At 42.0% G+C, this 21,223-nt stretch overlaps 1 pseudogene; it reads right to left on the bottom strand.

The window, feature by feature from the left end:
- Window positions 1-9,099: 9,099 nt before the first annotated feature.
- LOC147440141 (uncharacterized) lies at window positions 9,100-16,039 on the bottom strand (annotated as a pseudogene).
- Window positions 16,040-21,223: the final 5,184 nt, after the last annotated feature.

Here is a 21,223-nt window from a genome sequence, read left to right as displayed (position 1 = left end):
TTCAACTGCTTAGCGGACAACTATGTCATAGAGGTTTGGATGGCATCTTACGATTGTGTATCAAAGCCTCTGATACCTTTGTACCTAAGAGAATCACATGTCACAATGAGCTTTAACCATCATGCAAAAATCGGAACCTACAAAAAATCTGATGAGAATGGGAGTTTTTTGGCCTAGTATGAAATTTGACACACACACACACACATGTATGTTAAGAATTATAAACCATGCATAGGTAAAGCTCTTGGAGTATGCTACACTATTTCAAGTGAGCATAGCACCACATTGGACTAAAATTATTGTGGATTGTTTGAACCATTCCCCTTTTCCTATAAGCATGTCCAAAACCACGATAAAAGCAATCAAAATTGAAGCACAATCATATGAATTGAGTGGAAACGAGCTATACAAGCATTGCAAAGATAATCAACTCAGACTTTGTGCATCAGAAAATGAATACTTACCGATCTTGCAAGAAGCACATTCAGGACAAGCATGAGGTCATTGTCCACCAAAAAAATAGCTAAGGCGGTTTGCTAGAATTTGGTGGCCTGCACTCTTCATAGATGTTGAAGCATATGCGATGATTTCTCGAGAAGAAAAATTCCACTCAAAAAGAATGAAATGCACGTTTTCCAAGTGGGGTCTAGATTTGATGGGTCGCATAGCACTGTCGTCTTATAGAACTAATGTAGAATATATTATAGTTGCTACAAACTATTTAACCAAGTGGGTCGAGGCCAAAGCCACACAAAAGAATGATGCATGCACTATTGCATAATTCTTGTATGAATTTTTTTTCACATGGTACAATTTTCCTATCATAGATTGTCAGTGACTAAGGGACACATTCTGTTAACAAAGTCATTGAGTATTTACTTGAAAAATTCATGGTCATACGCAAAAAGAGCTCCGTATCACCCACAAGCTAATGGCCAAGCTGAGAGTACGAACAAAGTCTTGTGCACAGTTCTAACCAAAATTGTGAACAACAATAGATCGGATCGGTATCAAAAATTACGTGTCATTTGGGCCTATAGAGTTGCATACAAAACTGTTCTAGGGACTACACCCTATAACATGATGTTTGGACTTAATGCAACTTTACCCATAGAGTTTCTAATTCCAACCTTGCATATAGCAAATAAACTTGAGTGGACTGGACATGAATGGTATGACCGTTTGGATGACCTAAACTAGTTAGATGAAATAAGTTAAAAGATAGTGACCAATAAATGCTCAAAATCAACACATGAAAGAGTTTTATGACAAGCCTGTAAATTCCAAGGACTTTGCACTGAGAGATTTTGTGTTTGTTTACACTCTTAAGAAAAAAAATTGAAAAGGCAAGGAATGGGATGATACACATTAATGGATACACATGTCTCCATTATTTCTTTGTACTACCTCTAGGTGCCTCGGATAATCAACTTATACTTGGTACATCATAAAAACACAAATACAAAGCATATATACGATGGTCCGATAGCTAGGTGCATTTTAGAACTGATAACCATGTTACATATGTCAACTTTGCTTCCATAGAAGATGCTAGGTATCTTTTCAAGAATGCCAACAACAAGAGCAAGGATACACAACAACAAGTACCACTGATCATACCAGAAACAACAGCCATAGGGACTCTTCATAGCCTTGAAGTTGCAATTGCCAGTCATCCGCTCCCTTCAGTACAAGTCATGAATGACCCATCACCTATTTTGGAAGCCCAACCACCTCTATCACCAAGTGAATCTCAAAAATTGCTCAAATATTTCAAAATAGCAAACCGAAGCAAATGTGGATACCAAAACAGAGAGGTGCTCAAGTAAAGCCAAAGCAATCTTCAACCCCCTCTACATAGAAGATTTGGCTACCTAAAATAACCCCACGCATTCAAAGAAACTTCATGTGGATTACCAAAGTTCGAATACAAGGCTTATCTCCAAAAAAGCGAGAACAATCTTTCCCCGTAGCTACTGTAACTCAAAATGTCAGGAGGGGCCTACTCAAATTCCAAAACCACAAATGCTTATACACATAAGTGTGGGTACCTAAAACCATGCCAATGTCTCCATCGACAAAACAAAAGTGAATTCTAAAGCAACGAGATTTGCTAAATGCTACAGCCCACCAAAATGTTTCGGAGCCACCACAATACTCTTCCAAGTTAACACCCACTATACTGGTATGGCAACCTAAACCTCAAAAGCAAATCGAACCAACTAAAGTACACAAACGTTTGACCATTTTTCAACAAGATATTGAGCTACAATGCTCAGTACATAGTAAACACTCATTAACAACTGAACAGGGAAACCTCGCTGCCAAATGTGATTAAGTAATTTGCTTCAGACCCACCTCTCGCACAACATTTCCTTTTTCATGCATTTATCAAGTATGCATACGTAGGGCCCCTTTACACGGCTTGCATAAGACACTATTTTAATGCCCATACACAACACAACCTTGATGACACACTGTCGTCCAAGAGTACTCCAACTAGGAGGGGGGAGGCATTTTGAATGCAAACCTAAAACCCAGAGAGAAAAGGGCATTATTTTCTTAGCTTTTGTGTTATAATTTGCATTTGATTTCTTGTTTTAGAAAAAAGTTTTGATTTTGTGCCTTCGAAGATGAAGAGATTCAAGAGTAAGGGGCAAATGCAAAAAATGAGCCATTAGGTGTATGTAAATATGTATATACTATGGCTTTTTGCTACAAATAATAATAAAAAGTGGACCAATCTGTCAAAAATTTACAAATAAGGAGTTCTATTTGAAAATTGACTTTCTCTAACTATCTAGCTACTTTGTAGAATTTTGAAGTTATTTTGCTATTTTTTGTTGTTTTTTTATTGATTTTCTAAGCAATAAATGTCGACGAAAGCAAAAAAAAAAATCAAAAAAAAAATGCATAGGTACATGGACTCCAAGAAGAGACAAGAACTTTTAGAAGTCAATTTGGGGTAAGAATGACTAAGTTATGGCCAAATTCGGATAAGCTGCAAAAACTACTTTTTAAGCTGCAAAAGGCTCAACTTGACAAAATGGATGGATTGGGATCATATGGCACCCCATTTCAAAAAACTTTTGATATAGTGGTCATCAAACACGCGAGGTAGGACTAACTATAAGGTTTAGACGAAAATTGACTTGAGAACCCAGGGTATGTATATTTTAGCCCCATTAAAAGTCTCATTTCTGCTTGTGAGTTTGAGAGAGAGAGAGAGAGAGCGAGCGAGCTATTTTGGAGCATATTTTCTCGCGAGCCCCATGCCCCTACACTTCGAGCTTCAACACCAAACTTGAGAAGTATGTTCCCTACTTGGTACACTATCATTTGATGCAGATGCATGTTGAAAACAATAGGTAGAAAACCCTAAACTCAAACCCCAAAATCCAGGAAAAAAAATTCTGGAGAAAAAAAGGTAAACTAGCATTTTGGGGTTTACCTTTAGGTATTTCTTTATTCAATTAAGAACAGATGATCTAGACAGGTAAATCAAAGTCTCATAAAGCTCTCCAAACCTGGTGAGGGTAAAAATTGCAGGTTTCTGGCCCGATTTAGGCAACATAACGACGCTAGATCCCCTGTAGGTCAAAAGTACTTGTCTAGGATGGATTTCCTTGCAATTTAGAAGCTTTCTGGTGAGCTATAACAGAATTTCAGCATACTGTATTTCCCTGTTTTGTCATTTCCAGGTGCCCAAAGCCTTGTCTAAGCATCTGTAGGCCTTCTCGAGGCTCCCTTGGTGTTCTCTTGCAGTTTAGGTGCGAAACCCTAAACCTGCACAAAAACATAGCTGCAGAAAAACATAGCAGGCTGTAATTCTCTATTTTGGAACATTTTTAGTGGAGCAAACATGTCTATGCGTGTCCCAAGGGCTCCCACATGCAATGGGACAGTTCTCCTATAATTTGGACATGTTCTCACGCGAGAAAACTCTCCAAATTTGCAATCTTTTGCGATGGAACTATGGGTACCTACGAAGGATTAGCAATTAGCTAATCCGGTTCCTGTTTAGAAGGCTCTTGCCTTGGCAAACGCACATAAAACCCTCAGAATTGTACATGATCATCTGAGTAGCCCAAACAGTAGGGAATTATGATATGTGCAAAGGGGAGAGAGAGATACGCGAGAGAAAATCATCGCGCTACATGAGAGAAAGGAGAAGGCAAGCTTTCCATTAATGGTGTGAACCTGCACCCACTACTCACACACACATTGTAGGTAACTTAATGTTCAAAAATCAGCCTCCACTCTCAAAATGGGTGTCCCCTCTTGGGATGAGAATCTCTGGAAGTGTGTATTGACTTGCAAGTTTTTGTCCTACTCCCATGTGTCCAGTTTGCCCCTTTGGTTTAATTCCCTAGTTCCCACCAACTTATAAAGTTGTGACTTGCCAAGTGGCCCAAATTCCCTTATGACCCACACACATTTCCATTACATCCATATTCAATGCTAATTGGCCTGTCCAAACCCAGACTGACCGACCTAGAGTCCTAATGTGAGAAACCCGTTCAGCCGCACTCATTTCACACTGCATTAGGAAAAGTTTGGACTCAAAAATGGGCCTTGTAAGAATTGTTGATGTGGCATAGCTTTCAAAAAGTGGGGATCGGTAAATTTTTTGCAAATAAGATCCAAACTTGTCAGAGGTTGGATATCTAGAATCTACTCTTCAAATGCTATCTATTGATATATAGCATGCATGTATCGGACATTGCCTTCATGTAGATCTAGAAAAAGGTGATTTTAGATTACCGTAACGGTAACAAAACCTGGCTGATTGAAAAAAAATGGCATAACTTTCATAGAAGTCATCCAAACTTTTCAGACCTTGGATCTTTAGAATCCATTTTTCAAGAACTTTCCAATGATGGGTCATATCATGGGGTTCTAAGCGATATTTAGAGGGGTCTACCGGGTTGCTTTCTTTTGTACAACTTTGATGATGTGGCACTCTTAAAAGGCCCAAAAATGAATTCAAAATTTTCCTAATGGGCAATGCAATATACACTTGCACCTTTTCAAGGGGGTTTCGGGGAAAACAAGTAAAAAGAAAATAAATAAAATTATGTAGTACATCATTATTAAAGAAGGCAACAGGAAAAATACACCTCCTGGTGATATACACCACCCTTGAAATAGTGCAAGCAACCTCACTTGCATGCCAATAATATATGTTGATATCTCTTGATATCACATATATTCCATGATGGGAATCCAAGATATACATGCTTCTGAAAATGTAGCATTGGACGATTAAACAATCCCACCAACTTGGCTACCACACATGTATCAAGCATAGAAGTCTTTTGGTGTACTCTCAAGCACAAATTTCTCTAGCCATGGAAAGATTAGATACGATTGCTAAACTACTCCTTTGAGCATCATGAACCATGCTCTCACCAAAGCTACATCAAGTCATTGTGGGTTCCATCTTAAAGGCTTTAAGATATAGTTGCAATAGCTGAAGTGAATCAATCAATTCAGACTCTTCCATCTATTTAGTATCCAGCAATGAATAGTTCTTGAACTTCACCAAATAGCGTCTTTCAACCTTTCCTCTAACCTTCCTTTCCTTATGTGCCAATATCTGTTCAGGAACAAGAATCTCATCCAATCCTTTCACTTCGAGCTGTTCCTCATCAAGCATATTCTCTGGAACATTACCAACAAAGGGCCTTAGAGGGCTAACATGAAAAGCATTATGTATTTTCAAGCCTTCTGGTAGCTTCGACCTGTAAGCTACCTCACTAACCTTTTTGAAATCTGAAAAGGACCATAATGTCGCATACTGAGCTTAGGAAACAAATGTTCCTTGCATTTCCTTTTTCTTAACCTGGCCTTTTCAAAGCACAAAAGTACCCAATCACCAAGTGAAAATACATGTTCATGACGGTGACGATCAACAACTTTCTTTTGTTTGCCCTACTCTTCTCGAGAGCAATCTTTATTTTCCTGTATGTTTCATCCATATCTTGCACATATTTGTCTGCCTCAAATATCTTGTCCTTAGTTTGCAAAATGGGTGGGACTTTCTTCCCTCTTTCCACTATCTCGAATGGTGCCTTACTTGTTGATGTATGCACAGTGTTATTGTAAAGTATATTCAACCAATGGGAGACGGTGTTCCCAAGTTGCCTTGAACTCTGACACATAACATTTGAGCAGATTTAGTACAATAGAATTTGCCTCTTTTGATTGTCCATCAATTTGTGGATGAAACGAAGATGAGAACTTTAGCGTAGTGCCCATGTTCTCAAACAATGCCTTCCAGTAAAGACTCGTCATACGTGGATCCCTATCACTTACAATTGACTGAGGCATCCCATGATCCTTAAAAATATTGCTCATGAATATCTTGACCATGTGTTCAATCTTTATCTTCTTCTTAACAGGAATGAAATGGGCCTACTTACTGAACCTGCAAATGATAGTCCAAATCCCATCATTGCACATTTGCGTTCTTGGAAGATCAATGATAAAGTCCATCGCTATGCTTGCCTATGGCCTATCAGGGATCGGCAATGGATGCAACAATCCCGGTTGCTTTTGCGTCAAATTTGACCTTTTGGCATACTAAGCATGATCTTACAAATGTGTCAACATCTAAACATAAAGCTGGCCAATAGAAACATGCCTCAACACCTTTCACTATCGCCTCAATTCTAGGATGCCGAGCATATAGTGGAGCTGACTTTCCATCAAAACCTTTGGCCGCTACTGTTTAGTAACGCATAACTTTCCATCAAAACCTTTGGCCGCGACTGTTTAGTAACACATAACTTTTCAATCTTCAGCATATTGTGTCTTCATTTCGTCTAGTTCTGTCACGTGACACATCCAACCCTATGTGTCCGTGGACAAGCTACAGCATGACCAGGGTTCAGTTCAGTCAAGTCAGTTTAGAATAGGAAGTGATCTGGCACTTTTGTGAGTCTGTTCGCAGACCGTGCATGTCCAGACACTTAGAGTAGATGCATATCCTCTCGTTGCACACAACATGATCATCAGATTATAGTCAGAACCGATCAGGAGCATTTTTACAGTGCATAGACCTATTTTTCCTATTTTTGATATTTTTCACTTATTATTTTTAAGTGACTTTTGTTGGACACTAGGTAGGGCAATTTTGCTAAGCTTGTATATAAGAAACCTAGCACTAGCACTTTCTGGTAGAAGAGGCAGCAGGAGCACCTTGCTCAACGGGCAACTTCTCAGCAAGACCCCCACAGAGGCCTAGCGTTTTTGCAAGAGACAGCAGAACCTAGCGTTTTTGGATTCAAGACCAGCCCTGGCGTTTTGCTGGGAAAACGCTAGGTGGATGGGGTTGGTTCCTGCTTGAGAGGGGGAGAGAATAGCCTGCTGCAAGTGAATTGCCTGGTGCTCTTTCTCCTCTTCTGCCAGATTAGCCTAGCACTAGGTTTGCTTAAATATTACTTTAGCAAAATTGCCCTACCCAGTTCCCAACAAAAGTCACTTAAAATAATAAGTGAAGAATGTCAAAAATAGGGAAAATAGGTTCTGTGCACTAGTCAATGCTCCTGATGGATTCTGATGGTAATGCTGATGATCATGCTGTGTGCAACCAGAGGATATGTATCTACTCTAAGTGCTTGGGCATGCATGGTCTGCGAACAAACTCACAAAAGTGCCAGAACACTTCCTAAGCTAGACTGACTGGACTGAACTGAACCCTTGTCATGCTGTAGCTTGTCCACAGACACATAGGGTTGGATGTGTCACATGACAAGTTCACAGTGGTACGGAATTGATACTGCTGAAATTTGGGGCTTTCGTGACAACACATCAGTCACCACGTTCTTTTTCCCTTGTATATGCACAATCTGAAAATGAAACATTGACAAGATGTTTTCCCATCGTATGTGTTTCTCAAACAACTTCGTTTGTGAGAGAAAGTATCGCAAGGTTTGATGATCTGTTTGGACAACAAAATCAGCCCCTAGCAGATAGTGTTTCCAACCAGTGAGAGCGTGAATAACTACCAACAGTTCCTTCTCATAAACTTGCAAGTTCCTTTCCGTCTTTAAAAGAATTTTGTTCTCATATGCGACTACTCGGTCATTCTGCATTAGAACTGCACCAAGCATGTGGCTACACGCATCACATTGAACCACAAAAGGTTTTGAAAGATCTGGAAAAATGTTACCGGATATGAAGTCAGCTTTTCTTTCAAGTGGTTGAAGGCTAAAATTTCCTTGGTTGTCCACTTGAAAGTAACTGCTTTCCACTGTAGTGCATGGAGTGGAGAAGCAATCTCGGCAAAATTTCGGATGAAACCTTTGAATGTCATGTATGGACTTCTAAGTGTGGCCATGACCTAATTGCTTCCACTTTAGTAGAATCCATGCGTACCCCATCCTTTGAAACAATGTGCCCAAGGAAGTGAATCTCTTCCAAAAAGATTTTACTCTTTTTCGCATTAATGAGTAGCATGTTCCTGTGTAGCTCATTGAAAACTACGGTCAAGTGATCCCTATGCTCCTCTTCAGACTTTGAGTATACAATCATGTTTTCAAAGAAGGTACCCATGAAGTTTCTATGTGGTCTAAATATTATGTCCATCATTCTATTGAACGTTGCAAGAGCATTTGTGAGACTGAATGGCATGACAAGAAACCATAGTCACATGGGGACGGGGACGGGGACGGGGACGGGGACGTGGTGGGTCCTGGGGATGGGGACGGGGACGTGGCAAAACAAGGGATGGGGGATGCGACAGGAGACGCGCTTTTAAAAACACTAGTTCAAAGATTGATTCAAAATATCTTTGAACTAGACAACAGTGAACGCTAAGAGCACAACAGTGAACACTAAGAGCACAAGATTGCAAAGGAAAAGTGGGTTTTGCACTCGTATTACATAATACCCAAATATAACAAAGGGCGTGCGGGGTGCGCAACACCGTTGGTGTGGTGATCAAGCATCAATTATCCTCGCCAAAGGGCAAAACATAATGATGTACAAGTGAAGAGTTTGGATAAGTAGAGTTTAGCATAAATGGGAGTCAAAAAGGGAAGGACTCGAGTCAAGAGTCAAGACTCAAGACTCAAGAGATCTAGACTCTAGACTCTACATGTTGGCCCATGGTGCCAACAAAATGTCAACTGGCTCTGCATAGTCCATTTGATCTAAAAAATCATCCTTAAGTGGTGTTGTCTCAATCTCTCCCTCTGCATCTATCTGTGTCTCTGGGATAGGATCATTCTTTGCAAGTGCCCACTCCGCGAAATCATCACTTTGGTATGATTTGGAAAGCATCTTCAAATTTGATGAGAAATATATGCGATCATTGGCTCTCTGCACATCAAGACGATTCCTCTTCTTTGAGGCTACATGAGCCGCACACACTCCAAAGTTGCTCCAAGCAAGTCGTAGTGCATTCTTGGCTAAGAATGCGAATAACCAAATCCTGTAAACCGTTCAATCCCGCCCCAAAATCCTCCCACCAAAGAGCACTCCCTATCTCAAAGTGAGATGCTTGTGCATCAGGTATGCACGACAAATTTCTCCCTTTCCATTCATATAGACATTGTTTTGCCTCCGAATCTCGGTCCTTTCCTTTGGTCGGACACAAGGTGCGCACGGATAATTTGCCAACCATTCAATACCTCTTTGTCCTTCCATTGGTTCCCTTGTTGGAATTGTGGATCCACTACATAAGCAGCCGCATGAAGAGGAGAATGGTAGGCATTCCACCTTGACACACACAATTCCTGGATCTCCTCGTACCTATGTTATCAAGATTCAAAACAAAGTTACAAACTCGAGAGAGTAAACTTGTAAAGCATAGGGAAAACTTAAAAGTGACTCGTGCGACGTAAATACCTATCAGGGTCGGTCACAAGTTTTTCAAGAGAGTCAATCGTGGTGTCCATGGCCTCATATATCTTGCCGATGCAAGGTTTCACGGAATCCAACACCTGTAGGAGGTGGATGATAGGCTTCACCATTTTGGAGATTGTCTTTACTTCCTCCCACCTGTAAGGTGCAGCGGAATGAATGTTTGAACTCTGCTCAAGATGAGTGCTCCAAACTGTGCTCAAGGTTCCTTTTCGTTCTTATGGAAGGTAGAGCCTTCCGTTCTTAATGAGAGAGTGCAATGATCACAAACAAAGTGAATGGACACTGTGCGTGAAAGTGCATGAGACTGAGAGATAGAGAGAGAAGAGAATATGACACCAGAGACGTTGTAAAACCCTCCTCCGAAGGCCACACTCTCATTGGCGATTGCACAAACAGGTACAAACTGTATGATTGCACAAACTGGTACAAACTGTATCCATGAGACTGATGCAAGTCTAGACTATGTCGATGACGACGACGGAGATGACGAGGCCGACACTAGGGCTGATAATTGAAGGTCTTTATCTGCTGTCCAAAAACGCTTACGGCTGAAATCTGCTGCAAATCCAAAAACGTTGGTTTTGAGGCTGATTTCTACTAATCTTGGTCGTTGAAATTCTGCAAGTCTTAGGGCTGAAAACTGATGTTCTTTTAGGACTGAATCCGAGATTGCTTCATTGCTGAAAAACGCCAGCCAGAATGGAGGGCGATATGGTCTTAAAAACGCTACGCATGGGGATCTGTTTGTGGTGGAGATCTGCTGAAAAACGCCAAGTACTGAGAGGTCTGGGCGATGAGGAAACAAAAACGCTAGGATGCTCTGCATGAGGTGGAATCGCCTAGGGTGGGGAGTCTTTCTTGAGAAGTTGCCTGTTGAGCGGTGGATCTCTTGCTGCCTCTTTTGCCAGAAAGTGCTAGCTCTGGTTTGCTTATATACAAACTTAGCAAAATTGCCCTACCTACTTTCCAACAAAAGTCACTTAAAAATAATAAATGAAAAATATCAAAAATAGGGAAAATAGGCTAAATGCACTGGAAAATTCTCCTGAAGGATTCTGATCAATTCTGATGGGAATTCTTATGATCATGCTGTGTGCAACCAGAGGATATGCATCTACACTAAGTGTCTGGACATGCAACATGCACGGTCTGCGAACAGACTCACAAAAGTGCCAGATCACTTCCTATTCTAGATTGACTTGACTGAATTGAACCCTGATCATGCTATAGCTTGTCCACGGACACATAGGGTTGGATGTGTCTCGTGACATCCCCTCCTTTTCAAAGTGAGGTACTGGTACCGAACTGTATAGCGTCGAGAGAGATCACCAATAGCATCCGGAATCCTGGAAGGGACTCTTCGTCGGCCCACTCTAATGTGTGGGTCGTTCGGTACTTGAACTTCATAAAGGTCTGCAACGCTTGCTTCTTTGGGTTGCGCCGAAAGAGACACAAAGTCTTATGTGGCTCCTTCAATGCTTCAACTTCGTCGAGAGTCATGCTTCTTTCTTCTTCAAGAATCTCCATGGTTGAAAATTCCTGAAACCACTTCCAACACAAAAACATGAACATAACCATTCCATGTAAAGTGAATGGAAAAAATCTTGTCTTCCTCAAAGACTGTGCATGCAATGTAGATGAACAAAGAGACGGTGTGCCAAACCGTTCACCACACACACGCAAACATTGAGATCGAATCTTTCTCTTTTGATTTGAAGCAATCAACTGTGGCAATTTACAATGGAAATGCCCATGCTTGGTGCTCATACTTTCATGTGCTCTTTCTATGAATGTGTCATGCCAAGGAAGAGACATGGAATGTGACTTCCTTACATACATACTTTTCAGCTTTTCATAAAAAATCCGCATAGATTTGTGCTCATCCATGAGTGAAACGTGCTCAACATACAATATGTCATGCCTAGGAAAAGGGATCACATAAAGACGCTGACGAAAATACAGGAAACGATCACAAATAAAACACTCGTACAATGCGTGCGTATCAATCATGAGAACACATAATAGTTCCTGTGAGGGTTCTTTGGACCTAGGCTCGAGATCCAAGATCGCTTCTTCTTGAGGGGGTTCTTTGGACCTCAACTGGAGAGCCAAGATCGATCCTTCGTGATTGATCGAATCTGCAACGAGGTTAGCTTCGCTAGAAAAAGCATCCACTAACACATCATCTGTGTGAACAATCAGATCATCTTCATGCAAATCATCATGCTTGTGAGAAATCACATCTTGATCATGCAAATCATCATGCTTATCATTATCATTCAAATCCTGTGTGTCATGCTTGGGAGAAGAAGAGACTAAGAGAGTCTCCTTCTCCTAAATCCGTTCAATCTTGTCATGCACATTAGCAATGAGAGAGGGAGAATGAACAACTTCATTTCCACGAATGACAATGGGAGAGTCACTTTTGGCATTGAGAGTGAAAGTGTTAGCCTCCCAATCAATGAGAGAGTTATGCTCACGAAACCATCGAATGCTCAAAATCATACCACATCCTGAGAGAGGAGAGACAAAAAATTTCTACGGAAAGCAGTTTGTTGAATTGTAAATAACACACCAAGACACTCTTGCGTGATGAGAGAGTCCATATCGGGAACAAAGCCAGAGGCCTCGAGAGGAGATTTTTGACTAACCTCTAGGTGGGCTCTCTCAACAAGAGAGGGACTGATCACATCATGCATACTACCTGGGTCAAACAATATGACAAAACGGTGTCCCTTCATATGACCATAACATTTAATGAGAGAATCATCAATGTGAGGGTCAGGAGAAACTTGAGGTACACTTGTGTTATCAGTAATTGCATTGACAGAGAAAGTGGGTTCTTTAGATTCATTCGATTCAAGCTTAGGACATGTTCTTTTTATGTGACCCTTAATATGACAATGAAAACAACGACCTTCCTTAGAATAAGTGCTTTGCTCTTCCGATGTGATGTATCCTCCTAAAATTCCTTGTGCTCCTTTTCATATGAAGTAAGCTTAGGTTTAGCAACTGTGTTATCCTTACCCTTAGGTTCATTGGAAGAATTCTTTTTCTGAGAGACTGTTGAAATATTGGTTAGAAGAGTTACCGTTCTTACCGTTCTAAGGGTTCTGAGAAGTCTGCGAGGTACTTGTGGAATTCTTGTTCTCCTTAGGCTTTCCTTTGTTGTGCTTCATCTCCTGCATGAGAGCAATCGCTACCGCCTTGTTGAGATCGATTGGATCGAGCACCTCGACATCGTACTTGATATACTCATCCAATCCATAAAGAAATGCCGCCTTGCGTTCATCATCCGACTTGCATAATTGGGTACCTAGCTGCAAAACACGATTAGAAAAAGACATAACCGGCATGCCATTTTGCTTGAGAGTGCGCCAATCGTCCTTCAATCGTGCCAGGTACTGAGGTGGCATAAACTGTGCCTTGAGCTTGTCTTGGAAATCAGCCCAATTAAAGGAAAGGGGCGTGAATTCGTCGGCTTCCTCTAAGTGCGCGGCTAACTAAGCCTCTTGCCATGCATGGTACCAATTGATGGCATCAACGGCAAGGTACATAGCTGCCATCAAAACCTTGCTATTCCCTGTCTTCCTAATTGTCGCAAAATAAGCATGAAATTGATGCAACCAAGAATGAATAACGTAGCATTCATCTTACCATCATACTTATTGAAAGTCAACTTTTCTATGACTGAGTTGTTGGAATCCGCATTGTGGCTTGCGCCACTTGAGGAACTCCCACGATCTTTGGCTGGTTCGGACTTCGATGCAAGTACTTGTCGAACCAATTCTTGAGTGCGGAGGTCTCTTTGAGCCTCACGCTCGGCCTCCAAGGCCGCTCTTTGAGCTTCCCATTCCTCCTTTCTTTGTGCTTTTCTTTCGTTTCGTTCATCGTGCTCGCGTTCTAAAGCAATGCGAGTTACTTCTTATTTTATGGCATTTCTTTCATTTCGTTTTTCGCGCTCTCATTCCAAAGAAATGCGAGTCACTTCTTGTTGTGCCAGCGCAATTCAATTCGCTTCTTGTTGTGCGAGCGCAAGGCGAGTCGCTTCGTGATTCACTTCGCGATTGGCTTCTTATTGTTGGGCCATCATGTCCAACATCAACTTGACCATCGCCTCCATGGAAGTTGGTACAACTCGTGGCATAAATGGAGAAGGGGGAGGGTCGGAAAAATATCTTAGTGGGGAGAAATCTTTGTCGCCTCTCTCATGCTCATCAACTGTATGCGAAGTATCCATTCCGCTTCGGGTGATGATCATGCACTATGATCTTTGGTTCTTAAGTTCACGAGAAACTTGGGTTCTTGAGGGTCTTGGGTTCTTGGATTCTTGAGGGTCTTAGAGGTTCTTGAGGTTCTTGAGGATCTTGAGGGTCTTGAGGTTTTCTTTCACTTGCAATCTATGTTTGAGAAGGATCTTCTCTTCACCCGAGTTCTACTCCTTTTCGCGGGTGCACCCCTTGGCTGCCTTGCGCTCACACCAAGGTTTCTTTTTTCCACCTCACATCGATTGGCCGGCCGCTAAGTGCACGGTCCGCTCTCAATGAGTGAAAAGAGGCACAAGGGGAGACTGGACAAGCCCTTCTTTCTTGGTATTCCTGTCACTCTTCAAAAACACGATTAAGAATCGACACGCCCAAGCGAACTTGGGTTCGTGCGACCGCAACAAGCAAAAAAAATCTTGTGATTCTTGTGGTTCTTTCCTTGAGTGATATAGAACACTACCAAAGCTCTGATACCAATGTAAGGTGCAGCGGAATGAATGTTTGAACTTTGCTCAAGATGAGTGCTTTGAACTGTGCTCAAGGTTCCTTTTCGTTCTTATGGAAGATAGAGCCTTCCGTTCTTAATGAGAGAGTGCAATGATCACAAACAAAGTGAATGGACACCGTGCGTTCGAGTGCATGAGACTGAGAGATAGAGAGAGAAGATAATACGACACCAGAGACTTTGTAAAACCCTCCTTCGAAGGCTCCACTCTCGTCGGCAAGAGTGATCTACTTATGATTGCACAAACTGGTACAAACTGTATGCATGAGATTGTTGCAAGTCTAGACTATGTCGATGATGATGACGGAGATGACGAGGCCGACACTAGGGCTGAAAACTGAAGGTCTTTATCTGCTGTCCAAAAACGCTAAAGGCTGAAATCTATTGCAAATCCAAAAATTCTGCTTTTGAGGCTGATTTCTGCTGATCTTTGTCGCTGAAATTCTGCAGGTCTTAGGGCTGAAAATTGATGTTCTTTTAGGGCCGAATCTGAGACTGCTTCATTGCTAAAAAACGCTAGGCATGGGGATCTGCTTGCGGTGGAGATCTGCTGAAAAACGACAAGTACTGAGAGGGGTGGGATGAGGAATCAAAAACGCTAGGATGCTCTGCTTGAGGTGGAATCGCCTAGGGTGGGGAGACTTGCTTGAGAAGTTGCCTGTTGAGCGGTAGAGCTCCTGCTGCCTCTTCTGCAAGAAAGTGCTAGCTCTGGTTTGCTTACATACAAAATTACACAAAATTGCTCTACCTACTTTCCAACAAAAGTCGCTTAAAAATAATAAGTGTAAAATGTCAAAATAGGGAAAATAGGCTAAATGCACTGGAAAATTTCCCTGAAGGATTTTGATTAATTCTGATGGGAATGCTTATGATCATGCTGTGTGCAACCAGAGGATATGCATCTACAGTAAGTGTCTGGACATGCACGGTCTGCGAACAGACTCACAAAAGTGCTAGATCACTTCTTATTATATACTGACTTGACTGAAATGAACCCTGATCATGCTATAGCTTGTCCACCGACACATAGGGTTGGATGTGTCACGTGACACCACCATTCCGGCATGTGGGCCCATTCTCGACATGCCACTCCATTGACACTTTTTGACTCGGGCATTGCCAAGAACTCATCACTAATGAAGAGTCCCCTCAATGCGCCACTACATGAACTCAAGCGATGAAGCATAATGAAGTTGAAGGCGAAGCGAGTCTCCGAGTATTTGAGAAGAGCTAGCTTTGACCTCTTTGAAAATTCAGCCCTCACCTGTTTAGAAAAATCAAGTTTCAACATTCAAAACGAGAATTGACCTTCCATATTGAAATTAAATTCGAATTGAAATGAGATTTTTTAACACTTAATGGTTACCTTTTGATGATTATTGACAATAGTCACCATTGTATTCACATGATCATTGATGGGGGAAATCCATTCCAAGGTGCCTATATCTTTGAGAAGATTGTTGAGGCGATGAGCCATGCAATATGTGACCGTGGTTTTTGGATAAAGGGATTTGATGATGGCTCGGCGGCACGATTGCTATTTTCTCCTTCGATGACGATGGCAATGAAATCATGCTTTCCCACATTCTCAATGGTAAGTGCCCACTCCAATGCAAGTACTTGCGCACTCTCCCCGGTCCTCGATGCATCATGGGAGTCAATGAAATACATCTCCCCTCGAGAATATGCCACCACGCCATGAATGGAGCGGCGACGGGTATCACTCCACCCATCCACAATGAGGGATACCCCATTCTTCTTCCATGAAGCCCTTGTGGATGCACATGCCACCTCCATCATGATTTTCGCCCTGTCAAGAAGAGTGGTGCACAAGCTCTCTGAAGAGGGAGGGACATATGTGGGTCCAAACTCTCCGATCTTCCGTGCCATTTCTTTAAAATATGGAGACCCTTTGTGTCAAAAAAAAGTTTACATGAGTGATATACATTGTACAAACTAAAGATTAAAGCTTAAGCCTTATAAGTTAAAGTCTATAGAGCTTATCGTGCTGCATTGAAAGCAATATGGTCGTGATAGAAAATCTTGCTACGGTGACATCTACCTCCTCTTTCAAGGCCAGTTACCAACTATCTGAAAGAGTTGCTTGCCGCTTGGGTGGACTAGAATGAGGGAAAGATGACGATGAAGAGTTGGTAGAGAGTGGAGGTGGGCGGTCGCCGTCGGTGCCGATTGATGGACAAAATGATGCCGAAGAAGGGGACGCCGATGCTCGGATGAAAGCCGCCATGGCCATCTCCCTGGAATTCACTGTGTGATGCTTGGTACGATTCTTCTTGGCTTCTTTGATATCCTCAAAAGTCTTCTCAAGGTTTAGGAGCTTTTGCTTCTCCTCTTCCGAGCTGGTTTGCGGGCAAAATTGAACTTGATGTCCTTTTTCGTGAAGGAAGTGGGCGCACACCTTCCTCACGGAACCATTGCGCTCGTAGCCACAACGGTGGCACTTCCATGGCTTGCTTCCACCTCCAACACTAGACTTGGGAGCAATCACCTCATTCCACCATGTCCATGTGAAGTCGGCGGAGGAAGGGGATTGAGAAACCACGGCGGGGCCGGAGGAAAGAGAAAGAGGAGGGCTTAGAGAAGCTTCAAATCCATCTTGAGATGCCATAGATGATAGATAATAGAGAAATCTCGAAGAGAAGGAAAGAGGAATAGGCTTCAAGGCTCAGAATCAAGCCTCAAGGCTCTAATGTTTCTACTTGGAGAGGGGGGAGAGAGAGAGAGAGAGAGAGAGAGAGAGAGAGAGAGAGAGAGAGAGAGAGAGAGGGGGGGGGGGGGGGGGCGGCAACTTGGCACTTGCAAGGCTTGGGAAGTTGCTTTGAGGCTTGGATATGAGGCTTGAAGTTGAGCCACTTGAGCCTTGGGTGCTCTTAAATAGAACCCCCCCCCCCCCCCCCCCCCCCAAAAAAAAAAAAAAAGAAACGTCCTATGAGCCTAAACGGCCTCATGAAGTTTGAATTACAAATTTTAAATTTTTGGCCGCTGCCCACACGTCCCATCTAGATTTTTCACTGGGAACGTGCGTCCCGGGACGCGTCCCACCCCGTGTGATGAACGCATCTGCGTCCCAACATCCCCCACCTCGTCCCCGCAGATAAGGGCTGCATCCCCCCATCCCCTGTTTCTATACAAGGAACTCATAGAAGCCAAAGGTTGTCCTAAACTCAGTTTTATGGACATCTTCTGGCCTAATTCCTTTCTTGTGGTACCCACTCTTTAGATCTATCCTTGTAAACAGTGACGCTCCCTTAATGCGACCAAGGATGTTGTCTTTCCTCGGTATGGGAAACCTGTTTTCGATGGTATTCTTGTTCGAGGTGCGATAGTCAATGCACATGCGCAATGAACCATCTTTCTTCTGCACTAGGAGTACATGCGAACAAAAAGGAAATGAACTGGGTTGAATCCACCCTTTCTCTAAAAGCTCGTTGACCTGACTCATAATCTCTTTCTGTTGGGCTGCACTAACCTGTATAGTGGTCTATTCGGTGGACTAGAACGTGGCACAAGATCTATGGTATGATCCTCGGGTCACTCAGGAGGTAAGTTCCCTCGACAGACGACACCATTTACTTATATTAATAGAAGACATCTTTTTTATGCAGTGACTGCGACACCAGCATGTGACTAAGGCTGTTGTTCAACCAGTTCCATAGTGCCCAAGCCCATCAAGCGACAGCGCAGCAACCAATATCCACCACACTCACTCTTTCTTTCCTGAACACACACACCCAACTATGCGAAGAATAAGTGAGGGAAAAGAATCCCCCACCTGTACTTATAGTGTTTGAGGCATTAGGAAATTTTGAAGGTCATTTGGAGGGCCATATGAAGGAGAGAGAAAAATAGAGTGCGTCCAATGAGCAGGAGGACTACGTTACGTAGGAAAGTACATGGAAAGACTCAAAAAATAGGAAAATATCCTAAAAACTTTCACGAATCTAGGATTGTGGCATCGTAACTTCCTTGCTTTTACCGAGCTATTAGGTGCTTGTGTGGTCCCACTGCTGATATTCTCTTATGGTCATTAACATACTGGAGGGTGACCATTAAGCCCACACAAGATATTAGAATTCTGAAACACTTTCCCTCCATTAGAATGCTTTCAAAGTGAATTTCCCTCCACTAAAGCTTGTCTCTGAGAGCTATGGCTTCCACGTCTTCTCGCCCAAGAAGCTCTAGGTGTTTATGGTCTCTCAAACCAACTACCAGCATCTGCACTTTGTCTAGAAGGCCAAGTAGTAGCATATCCTCAATTACAATATCAACTTCAATAAGTGCAGAGAACCAATGGGTTGGACAAAGGATAAACAAAGGTTCATGGGTCCTCATGCAACCAAGAAGACCCAAGAGGTCTAGTGCTATCAATGTTTACCGCTCAGCATGGAAGGCCAGAGTGTTGGGTTTCAAAGTTGAAATCGGCAAAAGATCTGTAAAGGAAGTTCTTGTTCACCATGTGTTTACCCATCCAGACGTGATAGCAAACGATGGAAATGTGTCAGATATACATCAACCACGTTGCAATTGTAAGTATTCTTGACATCTGAACTACATTTGATTTGTCATTTCACTTATTGATACTCTCATTATAACTTTTCTCATATATTTTGCAACGTTTATCCCTCTTCTTATGAGCAATGTCTCCATTCTTCACATCTCAACTACATTAGATTTGTCATTTTGAATTATTGCTACTCTTAGTTTAACTCTTGTTATATATTTTACAGATGTTTATCCCTCTTCTTATGAGCAATGGGAGCCTGTGGAGTGCATAATAGGCCTCTTCCTTGTTTTTCATGCCCACATTGGTTCTCTACAGTATTCAAGGAGAAGCAGCAAAAGACTGGCTGATCAAGGAATATTTTTCTATGACCACTTCTACCAACTCAGCCCAGGGAATAAGAATGGCATGTTGGTGAAAGTGCCTCTACCAACCGATTGGAACACTGTGGACTGGCCAGTTCCTGAGGAAACAATGGTGGAGACAATGCGAAGTAAGCTCTACAAGGATATACTGAGGTCTCTACGTAGCTCTATTCCCACCAAACTGGTTAGAATTGCAAACTTTTGTCCTGCTGCACTGTTCATAGAGTTGTTTCATAACTACAAAATACGTGTTACGAAAACTATGTTCATGTGCAAGTCATTTCAGCAGTCATCCTGTGACAAACTTCTTGACAGAGGATGGTATGTAAAGGAAGAGATTGGCATATGGTGCGAGGTCGCGCTTGACACTCTAGTTGTCAAGTACATGATTGCAACCCAATCACTGTTAGTCTCCTTTTGGTATATGTGATCACAAATGCTCAAAGGTATTAAGTACATTCCTATGGACTAGGTTTCTGCAGGTTTGGAAAATAATCCTGCCGTGGATGTGGAAGTGATTGATAAAGAGCATGGCCTAATGTTGGTGGTTACATAAGGGAGCTATACAGTCTTCTGCACTTGCGGCACAACATAATTGAAGAGTCAATGGACAGGGATCTTTCAGATTTTTCCTTTTTCCCAGCTGGCCGTAAGCTGATGCGACGTAGGGAAAAATATATTTTGTGAAAAGAGTTGGATGGTTGGGTTGAAATAGTGTCAATGTAACAAAGATTCTTGTGAACCCAAGTGTATACGAATGACTTTCAATACATGAAGTTTTTTGAGCTCATTTGTCAATTGTGCTCTGTGAATATAAGTGTTCTTGAAATACATTTGTTTAGCATGTCAAATCTCTCCCTCTCTCTTTCTCTCTCTCTCTCTCTCTCTCTCTCTCTCTCTCTCTCTCTCTCAATGTTAGGCAAGACAAAGACATGATAGAAGAGTCATCTTAATTCATTAGAAAGTATAAACTCGTCCGTGAACAATGGACTAAGATACAATTTCTGTAAGTATGGAATCAAAATGTCTTCAAGGTAAAAATCAAAGGAATGCCCCTCGAAAGAGGGTGGTGAGATAGTTGTTCCTGGTGGATTTAGTTCTCCCTTTTCAGGAGTATCATCAATCAGTAGTGTATTATTTGCATCAAAGGGTACATCGATTTGGCTAAACGGTTTGTACAAAAGAGGTAAATGTGGTTTTTTAGGGTGGTAGTGGCCCTCGACAGTAACACATTTTCTTTGATCATACAAAAAGGCAAAATCTGACGTGTGAGCGCCGCATACACCGCAAATTATTGTAACTAGTGGTGACAAGTTTTGCCTTTGCATTGAAGACCATATGGCAACTCTGAAGTGCGGAAGAAGAAACTGAATAAATTCTTTGGTTCCTGAACGAACCACCACTCGACAAGTTCCCATCCGAAATGTTTGCAAATGCTCGAAGGGGTCTGCTATATTCAAAGGCACGCGCATCAGCAGCAATCCATTGAGGTCCAAGATAATCAACCTCTGTAAAAGTTGACAAGTACATATAAGTAGTTAGAAGTTGAACATATTTTTCCATACTTGAATAGACATTACCGGAACAACCGTATCTACAAGTAGCAAGGGTCCATACTGGGTCTCTATAGTGTTGTTGTTGTCGTTGTTGCTATCCTCTGCTTTAGCTTCATCATTCACATCTTCATAGTCAT

Source organism: Adiantum capillus-veneris, chromosome 15 (genome assembly GCF_014529385.1).
Source record: "Adiantum capillus-veneris isolate H3 chromosome 15, ASM1452938v2, whole genome shotgun sequence".
Taxonomy (NCBI): domain Eukaryota; kingdom Viridiplantae; phylum Streptophyta; class Polypodiopsida; order Polypodiales; family Pteridaceae; genus Adiantum; species Adiantum capillus-veneris.
Note: the sequence above shows the minus strand (reverse complement) of the source record. Positions and strands in the feature narration are given on the sequence as shown.